Source organism: Ictalurus furcatus, chromosome 25 (assembly GCF_023375685.1).
Source record: "Ictalurus furcatus strain D&B chromosome 25, Billie_1.0, whole genome shotgun sequence".
Taxonomy (NCBI): Eukaryota; Metazoa; Chordata; class Actinopteri; order Siluriformes; family Ictaluridae; genus Ictalurus; species Ictalurus furcatus.
Genome location: NC_071279.1, coordinates 9203267 through 9216070, shown reverse-complemented (window position 1 = coordinate 9216070; position 12804 = coordinate 9203267). Strand labels below are relative to the sequence as shown.

The window sequence follows — 12804 nt, the reverse complement described above, 5'->3', positions numbered from 1 at the left end:
GAATTTTGTGTGAAATATAATTAAATAATAATATGCTTACAATGATAATTGTAATTAATTGATCCGTGCATGTTTGGATATGCAATACTGCACAAAAGATGCGATAATTTATGTATTGTTTATTAATTCATTGTTGATTAACCCAGACATTTCACATACTATCAGTGCATTTTGCTTTATGAAGAATGTTATTATTAAACAAGCTCCAACAACATAATGGCACATCAAAAAAATAAGCATAATGGCAGATCCCTGAAGCACAGTGAGGTAGTCTAGCTGAGCACAGTCATCATTAATTAACGTCGCTTTGAAGGATATTCCATTTGACTTGCTTCGATTCCTCTCACCTATTATCTCATCCTTGCATACTTCCCTCACATAATAAGGGGGCGGAGCTAAGACACAAGGAAAGGAAGCGAGGAAAGGAAACGAGGTTGCACAAGTAAGAAATAAGAAGAACCCATAGTCACCAGGTTACTAATGAAACTCACCGGTTTGCATTTACACTACTCCCTTTAAATAGCCCTGACTCCCACTGACTGCTCACATGCACATCAAATTATTCGGGTTGCAGCCATATTCCGAATGCGATGTTTATATGCATACAGACATTGGAATATTCCTGTATGCATGGTTGTTGTAAGTATTCCGGAGTTGTCATTCCTACATACCAAAGCTACAACTAAGCATCCTTCTAGCCCCGACAATTCTTTGCGGACTGAGCATGCACATATATCTCCTTTCAGTGGATTTTCTGAATAAGGTGTTTACATGCAAAGCATTTCCAATTAAAACAGGCATAATCCAGAGATAGGAATCAGAATTTGGGGAAATTAGAATATTGTCTTAATCTGAATTAGCAATCACATTGCACATTAACATGACTCAATTCTAATTAGAATATTGCCAAATTCCGACTATTATTGGAATATTGATGTGCATGTAAATATTGAATACTTAGATTGATTTGGAATAATGAGGCAGGTGTGTTCTTCCTCTCTTATCTCAAGTTATTCTGGATCCATAAATAAAAATCCACAGGGTTTTGGTGATTTGTTGGAGTTTAGTTTGTAGTGAAGATCCCCTTGCTATGTTATCTGTTAGCTTGCACATGCTGTCTGTCTGTCTGTCTGTCAGTCAGTCTGTCTGTGAGGCAACATGCATGGCAGGTACATCATTCCAACTATAGGATTTTAATTCTTCTGCTTCAGTTCAAAAGTGTCACATTAATATGGTAATAAAACAAGATTAGTACTGTATAGCACCTCACACCTCACTTGTGCTCTGTTTATTTGTCTCTGTGTGTGTGTGTGTGTGTGTGTGTGTGTGTGTGTGTGTGCGTGCGTGCGTGTGTGTGTGTGTGTGTGCATGTGTGTGTTAGTGTTCCAATTTGACCGTGGACAGTGCATATTAGCTACAGGCAGCGAATGATTAATGTCACACATGTTTTCATTATAGTTTCCTATCGATTATTGAGGTGAGGTGCACTTTAATACATTAGGGCTGGTGTGTGGGTGGATGTATATGTATGTTTGGTTTGTTGAGACTCTTGCTAACATTCTTTGTTAACATTTATATTATAAGAAAAAAAAATAATTCTTTTTTTTGTATAAATTGATTGTTTGATTAGTTTTGTTTGTTTGTGTGAATTGATATTATATTATTAGGTGACTAATAACATTGACTAATAGAAGTTCTGTTAGCTTTTAGGTTATATTACGCTGTTATTCAGACCAGCATATTCAGAGTTATGAGTGTGACAGTATGTGTGAAAGATGTGGGAACTCTTGCTGCAATGGTGCTTTGTGGTCGAATTATTTTGAGTAAAATGTCATTGGGGCAACAAGACAGCAAGACCGGACTGACAGCCCCAACTTTCCTCAGCTGTTTTATTCAAGCGCTGAGAGCTTAATGCAAGCTTGCTTCTCTGGCAAACCAAATCCACTATGAATGGGACAGATGGGCAGATTCAGTCCATACTAACAAAGGCTTTTGTGCTCTTTATTGTGTGTGAATTACAGCTGCCACAATCCATCAGACCCCCACCCCATTCCTAAAACAGAAATTGTGTGTCTTGTAGCAAACTGTATAATATTTGTTATCATGTAATTCCACTCCTGCAGTTCTGACTTGTAATATATAGACCAAATAAATCCCTTATATTGGATAGGAGCTTCCCTGGCTGCAGCACCTTCTAAAGAGTTTGTGTGTGCGTTCCATAGATAAACTGGTCCACCATGATGGGGGAGCCATGGACTGGACAAGTGTTAGGCTTGTTACAAGAGACACTTACAAAAAAAACAACATGTTTTCACTAAAAAGTTATGAATTCACACACTGCTGTATTGAATGTAGGGCTACAATGATTACTAAAGAAAAATTGCCGATGTGGAGTAGTATGGGCAACCCGTTCACTGAGGAATCTTTATGTAACTTTTTATTTCAAGTTACTTGGATACCAACTATTAGGTGAAATATTTAGTGATGAGAATGTCATACAGCTTTCATGTTGGCAGTTAGCTAGAATGTAGTCTATGCAAGAAGGGAGCAATGGAAAGTGGCAGTAGCTAGCTTGGTTAGCAAAAATGATTAATAATACAATTTTAGGAATGTGATATATATGTGATATCTCTCACAGTCAATGTTGCCTTATGATTCAGAGACAGAACAAAAAGCAAAGGCATATGAATTTCTGTAGTCAAGCTCATGGCATTGGTTATGGACTTTGTAGTAGCTGATACCACACACAATCCCACCACTGACCAACTAGCTGGCTAATATTAACTAGCTATATAAAACAACCTCAAAACTGTGCAACAGATTCCATCAACAAGAGCTTGCTATCATAAATGTTATCTCAGTTTTATCTTGAGTTTAGTTCTGGCTATCTAGTTCTATCTAGTGTACTTATATTTTCTCACTTACCTAATAGCAATTTTTACTGAAAAAGTGGAATGATTTCCAAGAGTATTGTCTCTAAATTTAATCTTTGTTATTTCTTAGTAGCATTGACAGCCAGAATATTGTTGCATCACCCTGGATTTTTTTTTTCTAAATCAAGCGATCCCACTGCTAGGCTAGGAAACCAGAGTCCTGGAGAAAACCCCTGAAGCAGGGGGAGAACATGCAAACTCTGCGGACACAGGGTGGAAGTAGGATTCGAACCCCTGACCCTGGAGGTGCAAGGCAAACGTGCTAACCACCACATGCCCCCTGCAATGGTATTTCCTTATCTTAATGTTTTTTTATACATTGGACGACTGTGTCTTTTATTTTTAGAGATGTATTTATTGCTTTTTTTCTTTTAGCTTTTAATTAAAGTAATTGCTGATGTTGCCCTGCCTATCTGTAATTAGTCAGAATTGTCATTGAAACAGGGAAATAATGGTTAGATTAGCCTATTAATTGTGTGTGGGGGGGGGGATAAGCCAATAGATTAATGTAATATAAATAGAATCATTTATTGCAGACTTAATTGCATGGCTCTTGATAGGGCTCCTTTCAACACCTAGCTCTGTGCATATTCCAAAAGCCATTCTTGGTGAAATAACCCACCTTTTTTATTAAAATAATCCTTATTTAAAAAAAAAAAAAAAACAACGGTGAAAAGTTGGCATTATATAGTAGGAGGTCTTATCGTTCCCCCACAATTTTTTCACAAGTTTATTGCTTGTCCGTACTGTTTCTGTTCACTAGCAGTATTATCGGCATTGCAAAACTCTTTAAAGTCCACTCATTATTTGGCCATAATATGACAGGACTATGATGACTCAGCAGGTTTCCCTCTCCTTAACACATCATTCTGATGCTGATAAAGCCTCATTCTGCTCCAGGCTAGTGAGACGGCTGACAGCAGAGAGAGAAATACAGCAGTAAAGTGGTCATTAAGTCATTGCTGAGGCCAGAGAAGCTCCAGTGTAGGCCTTGGCCTCCCATAGAGTTTCATTACTGCAGCCTTTACTCTCCATGCCATTGCTAGTGTTAATGCTTTTTAATCATGCTAATTATCACTGTACCAAAGGCATAGCTGAAGCAAGCTGAGCTAATGGGCAAGACATCAACCACACAAGTGCGAGTGCCATGCGATAAAATCCTATTAAAATGCTATGCCAAAATGTGTGCATACAAACACACACAGGCTTATGCACAAAGCCCAGGAGGAAGATCAATGCTGTGATCAATATAGACGTAAACTTTTCAAAATGCTACAGCTGAAACAAAAACATGCTAAAAAAGCAGCTCAGGTCACTGATGTAATGTGCATGCTGTACACTCCATCATCTCCCGATTCAATACAAAGACCACCACACAAAGAAGCCATCTTTTTCTCCCAGTCAGCCACTTTTGTTTCTGTATTTTCTTTCATTCTATCTTCCAGACATGCAGCCATTCAAGGAAAACAATTTTGAAAAAGAAGCCTGTGCAAGTGAAAGCAAAGATTTTGACAGAAAAAAAATAACAATGACAGAAAAGTGTCCATTCTGATGTTAGGTTGTTTCATCAAGAATAGATCATTAGCATAGTGAAAACAACCAGAAGAGATTTAAGGAAGACAAATTTAAGGTAGGACAGAAGTTTGAGGGAACAAGGTAGAATCTGAGGTGAGGCATTTGAATGGAGGGCTCATTCCCATGGTTACAATGGTTCCCTTGGTTACAGTGCTGTAGAGATTTATGTAGAGTCCAGAATGCCTGGATTATCTTAGAACATGTAGCCTGCTACATCTTGCTACTTCTGTAGACCTACTCAACCCATCCAGTATACATGCCATCTACTGGTGCATAACCTCACACAAACACATACATACACATACACACGCTTTTCCTCAGTCAAGCAATACACACCATGCTGTATTTAAGTTTCTCTTGAAATAAGGTTCTCTTGCTGTTGTACTGCATGAATACAGACAAGTAGTCTTAAGCCTGGTTAATTCAGCATTGGAAGATCTTTTAAGAATTACGTGAAATGAACTCCTGAATGACTGGAATGCCTGAGGTTCTTCAGAAAAGTAGGAACCAGAATAAAGAATGTAAAAATGTATATTGTGTAGGTTATGTTGAGATGCAGTGTATTTTTAACAATGCTACTTTATCTAATTATTGTTGAAAAATGTAATCTCAAAAGATTGACTTGTATGATTATAGCTCTATGCAAATATGTCCTTTAAAATCTTGTCTAGGTAAGTAGGTAATTCAGGTACTGATGTTGGTTGAGGAGATCTGGGGTGCCGTCAGTGTTCATCCCAAAGGTGTTCAGTGGGTTTGAGGTCGGGGCTCTTGAGTTCTTCTACTCCAACTTTGGTGAACCATGTCTTCAGGGAGCTCCCTCTGTGCACAGGGCATTTTGTCATGCTGGAACAGGTTTGGGCCTCTTAGTCCCCGTGAAGGGAAATCATAACGCTACAGCATCCAAAACATCCTATATAATTGTGTACTTCCAACTTTGTGAAAACAGTTTGGGGAAGGAAAACATATGGGTGCGATGGTCAAGTGTCCATAAACGTTTGGCCTTTTAGTGTATGTAACTCCCATACCTTGTGTGAATGGGAGGTAGAGCCATGTGATCAATGTTTGAAGATAGAATCAAATATCCAAGGCAAGCCACTGTCAACCACTCTCAAGTGATTCTTTAAAAAATTATTTAACAGTTAGGAAAGTATAAAATGTCATGATTTTGAATTAAAATGTGTCATAATTCAATATCTTATTGGAAGAAAATAAGTGTGGATTTTGACGTACATATGTTTTGGATCATTGTTCTGCTGGAAGAGCAAATCATGACTCTTGGTGGAGGCAGTCTGATATTCATTTATGATCTATTACTTGATGAAGTCCATGATACCATGTATCTTAACAAGGTTTCTAGGGCCTTTGGAGGAAGAACAGTCCCATATCCTCACACATCATCTACAATATGTAACTGTGCAGAGTTTTTGCTCAATAACTATCCATCTTTTTTGCGCCAAACCCACCATGAGGGTTTTTTTTGGCAAAAGCAACAAATAAACATAAAACCCAGTTCTAGGAAAAGTTCCAGTAGTGTCTAATGAACTCCAGGCACTCCTTTGTAGTTACATGTAAGAAAAGGGTTCTTCTTTCAAGCCTTCTAAATATTTTTGTGGCATGGTATTGTCTAATATTAGATTTGGAGACTTTGGTGATCCTAAAATGTTGCCATCCTCCTCACTGTGTGGGAGGGCAATATGGGCTTTGGTCTCATTTGTGTATTCTCTAGTCTTCCTCATACTGATGAATGACTAAGATATTCATCACCTCATATTTATCAGGCAGCACATTGTTTCTACAAATTTTCAGGCAGTTATTGACGGAAGAAAACAGTCTACATTGTCGACCTGGGACTCTCTAATGCTGCTGTAGTAAGTGAAGTATGCTTCTGGATTCTTTCTGCATATCTCCTAAGGTGATTGTCTTACAGTGGCACTGAGTCTAGCCAAGTTTTATTGAGATGTACAGCTGTGAAGAGCTCCAAATTACCCCCCTGTCTGCTTAATGGACTTAATCAGCAGTGTTTATACACACACACACACACACACACACACACACACACTTAACAAGAGTCTACAGTCAGTCAAGCGTCCAGCTCTCTTCAGACAAACCCCTGTGGTGTCTGTAATCCAGTACCAATCAATGGCTCAAAAGTTCCCAGGGGTCAAAGGTCATACACAATCAGAGGTGGGAAACACAAGCCATGGAGAGCAAATCAACACTCAAATAAAGGCATGGGTGGTTTGTTATGGCTTCAATCTAAACATGACAAAACATGTTGATTTTTAGGGTACTTTCATGCTTGAGCTGTTTTCCAAGCTCAATGTTTGCACTGAGATTTTGGTTAAGTGTGAAAGCTGTTTTCAACCTGTGTGCGGGTCAGAAAACTGATCTCTGGTCAACCTGAAAATGGTCATATGGGGAATTTTTTAAGTAATCTTGCTTGCTGACCACTACATGTGTGAAAGAAATCTGCTCCTAGGGCTCGGTATCAAATGTGATTTCTCAAGTTTCACAATAGGAAATGTGTAGAGAAGAGACAGATTAAACAACCAATTCAAACTGAATTTAAAACCATTAAAAAAAACACTGAATAGTTTTGTATAGTGCAAGTTGCTTTGGCTGAGAGGAATCACCTGAACTGTAAATCAGTGTCAAGTAAAAATAAAGTACTAAATAATTTTTTTAAAAAACATTTATTAAATAAACAGAATTTTAAAATACTAGTGGTGCACATGTCCTCTTCCTTTTTTCAAAAACTATATGCACTGAAAAATTGCAATCAATCTGTGGTTTGGGTGGGCATGGGGACTTTGCCTCTCACCTCTAGGGTTGGGGGTTTGATTCCCGCCTCTCCCCGTGCTTCGGAGGTTTCCTCCATGTACTCCGGTTTCATCCCCCAGTTCAGAGACATGCATTTGTAGGCTGCCTGGCATCTCTAAATCGTATGTAGTGTGTAAATGAATGTGTGAGTGTGTGGCGATTGTGCCCTGCGATTGGTTGGCACCCCATCCAGGGTGTCCCCCGCCTTGTGCCCTGAGTCCCCTAGGATAGGCTCCAGGCTCCAGGCTCCACGCAACCCTGTGTAGGATAAGCGGTATGGAAAGTGGATGGATGGATCTATGGTTCACAATGCGCTTGTGTGGAAAAAAATTGCAATGATGACACCCTCCCAATGAGCTCAGAATGCATTCTGTTTACAGACTTAAGTATTCAAGCTGAATGTGAAGACACCCTCAAATTGTGCTTTACTTTCAGTAACATGACTTAATGGTATTAAATGGAGAATGATAACACAGTGACAGTGATGTCCTGTGATCCTTTTTGCCCTTTTCATTCCTTTGGCTAATCTGCTGCTCATGAGGCATGTGGCCAGCCATGCATTTAATGCTTAATATATATTTAAATATGTTGATTTAACAAGCCATTGAGTGAATAAACCACTCGTGCAATTCTCTTTTGACTTCTGCATCCTTGAACAGGCCAAAACCCAATGTTTGTGCTACAGTTGTGCTTTAAAGTCTTATAAGGTAATATCAGTGGACCTGGCAGTTAGTTTTAGCATAAATGTCAGCCTATTCTACCTAAGGCAATGCTGTGTACCAAGGGGAATCAGAACAGATTATGCAATCATATTACTGAAGGAATAAAAATTCACTGGCCACTGAAACAACAGAGGAAATCAGCACGAGAAACTTTAAACAGTTTTTTAAATGAATAATTCTGTAAATAATTTAAGGAACTCATGAGATGGAATGTGGTCTTCTCGAACTGTTTATCAAGACTTTAAAGTTTAAGTGTCTACTTACTAAATCTTGAGGCTGATCATTTTATGCCTCATTTTGCATTAGACAGGAGAAATGCTCAACCCTCTGAGTCATGTAATAAAAGCTAAAGTGAGCTCAAGTGTAAGGTTCACACAGAATATTTTTTAGTTTATAGAGTTTAAGTATATTTTCTGAGATATTTGAGCTATCTTCTGCTCTAGTTCCATTATACATAGGTATTGATGTGATGCACCAAAACTGTAGACATATTTGTAAAATTGCATTATTTCATTGATGACCTTTCAAGATTGTAATCCATGCTGCTTTCCAAAAGGCCATAAAATATTAAAACCTTTTCTAAGTGAATTTTATTGACACATTTATTTATGGCTGAACTGCTACTTGTATTGAACATGAAATGATAAACTGTGTGTTCAAGCATAAGTGTTGAGTTGCAGAATGGAAAAGGAGGTATAATAAAAGGGGAAAAGAAGAGAGAAAGCTGGCGAGCATGCCTGTGCTCTAGCAGTCAGACTAGGCAGAATTATATCAGAACCAAACCCGAGGCTCTAAATAGATACTCTTTAAAATGTTATCTTTAACATGCTGAGAGAGAGTACTTAGGTGTATGTTTTTTTTTCTTTTTTTTGAAAGGTCACTGAGAGTCATAACAGAGAGGAGGACAGAAGAAGTGGAGGAAGCAAGCCAGTAAAGAAGAAAACATTTGTCGCATTCACTAATCAAACCCATTTCCTGCTGTATCTTAGAAGCAGATTTCCATTTACAATTAGCTGCTCTGTTCATCTGGAGCACATCACATCTAAACCAGGTAGACTGCAGGTATACAGCTATAGGTACACATATACTCACACTAACAAATTTGTTGCCTTGAAGTCCACATTTATTGCAATTTCCAAAAACCTGAAGTGGATTTATTATAAGTCGGAGATTACCTTGAAATGCATCATATAAAAAGATCACTGCAGTCAGCATTAAAGAAATAAATTAGTAAACCTTCCACACTAATGCTACGGTGATATTAAAAGGTCTACATACAAAGCTTCAGTCTGCAGTCATGTGCTTACATCAGCTAGAGTTTTAGTCCAACCTTCCAGCTAACACCATACAGATGCCCTAGTTTTACACTGCTTATTTACACTGCCTGAAAATGACCATGTCTTACATTTAAAAAAAAAAAAAAGTCACTCTTGCTCTCTAACTGGATCTTCTTTTTCTATCTACAGTATGTATCAGTCCCTCTCTATATTCATGGCATTAGACCCTGGAGAGTTGGAGTCCAGGCCTGGTCTGTGATTTCCCTTCTTTAATACATATATAAGACCTGTAGCCAGTTGCACAAGTTGAACTAAAGTTCAGTGAGTAAAATCCATGCAGTGAGATCTTCAAACTAGCGCCTCACAGAATTTAATTTGCACCACAGACACTTAACCCAACATTTATTATCTTGGCATGCAGTACGGGAGTTGACATCTTTCTCGTTCGTTGTTACACATTTACCTGAAGTAAATAAATACTAATAGTACTTGAATTGATCATAATTCAACAGTAAGCAAATTAACAAATTCAGTGGTGTTCTCAAGTATCCACTTGATCTGCGCTTGCTCTGTATTCTGCTTTTCAGCTTGGATCTCAACTAATTTAATGGCAACTTAATAATGTACTACAGCAACCAACAAAAGCAAAGCAGCCAGTAATTTAATCTGCATTTAAATATGCTGAACGACAGGGAAAGGTAATGTTGGATGTTCATGGACATATATATAAATATATATATATGTCCATGAACATCCAACATTACCTTTCCCTGTCGTTCAGCATATTTAAATGCAGATTAAATTACTGGCTGCTTTGCTTTTGTTGGTTGCTGTAGTACATTGTTAAGTGTATATATATATATATATATATAAAATATATATTTCACCTAAACTAGACAGGGGCAGCATGGTGGAGCAATGGATAGCTTGCCATCTCACATCTCCAGGGTGCTTTGTTCAATCCTGAACTCAGGTTACTGTCTGGCATGTTCTTCCTCCTGTGTCCTTGGGACATGGGTGTCCTCCAGTTTCCCTGGTTTCCTTTCACCTCCTAAAAACATGCCAGTAGGTGGATTGGCTAAAATAAATTCCCTGGTTTGGCCATTCTCCTCTGACCTCTCTCAGCAGCAAGGTGTTTTTCCACTTCATATTTTTTGGTTTTTGCAGCATTCTGTTTCTGTATGATCATTAGAGACTGTTGTGCATGAAAACACACCTAATGGCACATTTTGAATAAATCGGTAGCTTGACTGACAGGTCATTCCATGTAGTTGGTGACAGTTGATTATTCACAATGTTGTTTTTTTTCTACTGTTTGTTTATAGAGCCAGAAGTCCAACAGACTCCAGAGTTTTTCCATCTAACCATCCATCTTCCATACCACTTATCCTAAAAAGGGTCATGGGGGAGCCTGAAGCCTATCACAGGGAACTCTGGGCACAAGTCAGGGGACACCCTGGATGGGGTGCCAACCAGAATTTTTAATTTGAGCAAATATTTACAGACATTTCTAGAATTTAAAGGGGAACTTTATCAAATATTACAGAAAGCATCATGAGTTCAAAATCATTGACACCATCTTTAAATCGAGTGTGTGCAGGAAAATCACTGCACTGTGCAAAATTGTGTAAAACATGATCTCAAAGAAAAACATGTCCGCATTACTGTATATTAGAGACCTGCTGTCACAGCAGCATTCATTGCAATTGTACTGTATTCACATGCATGGAAATGAATCAGCTGTAATTTTTGTATAATTGAATTACAAATGTATTAAAAATGCAGTAACCCACATTCAGGGCATTTTGTCAGACGTTTTATAATAAATCAAAGAATTTTCCTCCTAAGTCAAACACAAAATGGTGTAGCTAAATCTGTGTGTCCACAAGAGTGCTTCAGCTCGCAATATTCCCCTCGAGGTTTTCACAATTTGTCTGCACTGCGGTAACAGGGTCATGCCCCGAAAATGGGCATCGATTGGATGAGTTCACGCTACACAGCATGTCTAATACACATTCACACCAACTTGCACACTCTGGAAAGATTTCCCCCCCTATTTCTGGTTGGTTAGTTGGCTAGACAAACATGCGCACACTCCATCTCTCTCTCTCTCTCTCTCTCACACACACACACACACACACACACACACATATACATGTGTGTGTGCTTGGTTGTTAAGTAAATTCCTGGCTATGAATGACCTCATGGGAGATGCAAGCTATGTAAAGCATGTCACTGTCTATCAGTCACATGCTGTAGCTAACAGCCACAAACACAGAGACAGAGACAGACAGATAGGAAAGAAGACAGAGAGGGAAAGGGTTGGGGATGGAGAGAGGCTAGTTGCCAAGATTAGCAGCTACACTAGCATGACATGTTGGACTTTTATCCAATCAGATCTAAAGCTAGGGTTATAGGGTCCCCCTGGTTAATAGATGGTTCCCTAATTAAAAATTATTAAAATCTCTCTCTCTCTCTCTCTCTCTCTCTCTCTCTCTCTCTCTATTTCTCTTTCTCTCTCGCTCTCTCTGCCTTGCTTTCTTTGTGTGGGTGGATGGAGGTATTGGGGGCAGTTGGCAGACTTTTCTAATTAGCCCAGAAGGCCAGATAAAAGCCAAAACACCTGATCTTGCTGACATTCTCTCGCACTTTCTCCATCTCTCGTTTTCTGTGAATATGTCAGTGTAATTAAGGCTCCTGTGATCAGTTTGACAGCGGTTTAATGTCATGGGATCACAAGGCAAAAGGTTGGGCCACAGAGTTCAGCCTATGTATTCATGAATGTATGCATCCATGTGATAGAAGGACATTGTGGAGCAATGGTTTTTCAGTACTTTGACATTTTGCATATTGGGATCTACAGCCAAAAAATAAAGAGCAGCACACGTCACATCCTCCATGTCGACAATATTTTCTCACACATCCTCACTGTAAATTATACAGTGATGCACCATTAAACATGCCCAGGACAACACTGTTTTAATGAACGATTATTTGTTTATAGCACTAGATCCCCCCTTTCAAGAGTAGCTGCTTGATAGTAATTATCTTGCTCCCTGAGTTTTCCCTGTGTATATTTCCTCTCCCTGCTGACTTTCTTTTGTTTTCTTGCTCACATTTCATGTGCTACAGCTTCACTAGGCTTGTGCAGTGCATCCACTCCCTCTCTTTCAGCTCTACCTGGCACCTGCTGTTGACCAACTGGTTCAGGTTGCTTTTGTAGCCGAGCATCTCAGCATCTCCAACAACTACTTTTTTTTTTTTTTTTTTTTTTGAACGCTTTGTTTTCAAGGCTGTGGCTTGTTATGAAAGATTTTCTTTTTTTTTTCTTTTCAGTGTTTTGTTAAAGATGCATCTACACTGCAAAAAAAAAAAAAGGCAAATTGAACTAGTATTTCTTTTTTAATCATTTTTTTAAACAAATATAAAATTATTAAGCAAACAATATATATTCATATAATCAAATATATTCACATA

The 12804-nt window shown here is 38.5% G+C and overlaps 1 long non-coding RNA gene across 1 annotated transcript; it reads left to right on the top strand.

Moving 5' to 3' along the window:
- Window positions 1-1347: 1347 nt before the first annotated feature.
- On the top strand, window positions 1348-9908 carry LOC128601561 (uncharacterized). The gene is made up of 3 exons (XR_008384726.1): window positions 1348-1477; window positions 3062-3221; window positions 8927-9908. It is a non-coding gene; the product is annotated as an uncharacterized LOC128601561 (long non-coding RNA).
- Window positions 9909-12804: the final 2896 nt, after the last annotated feature.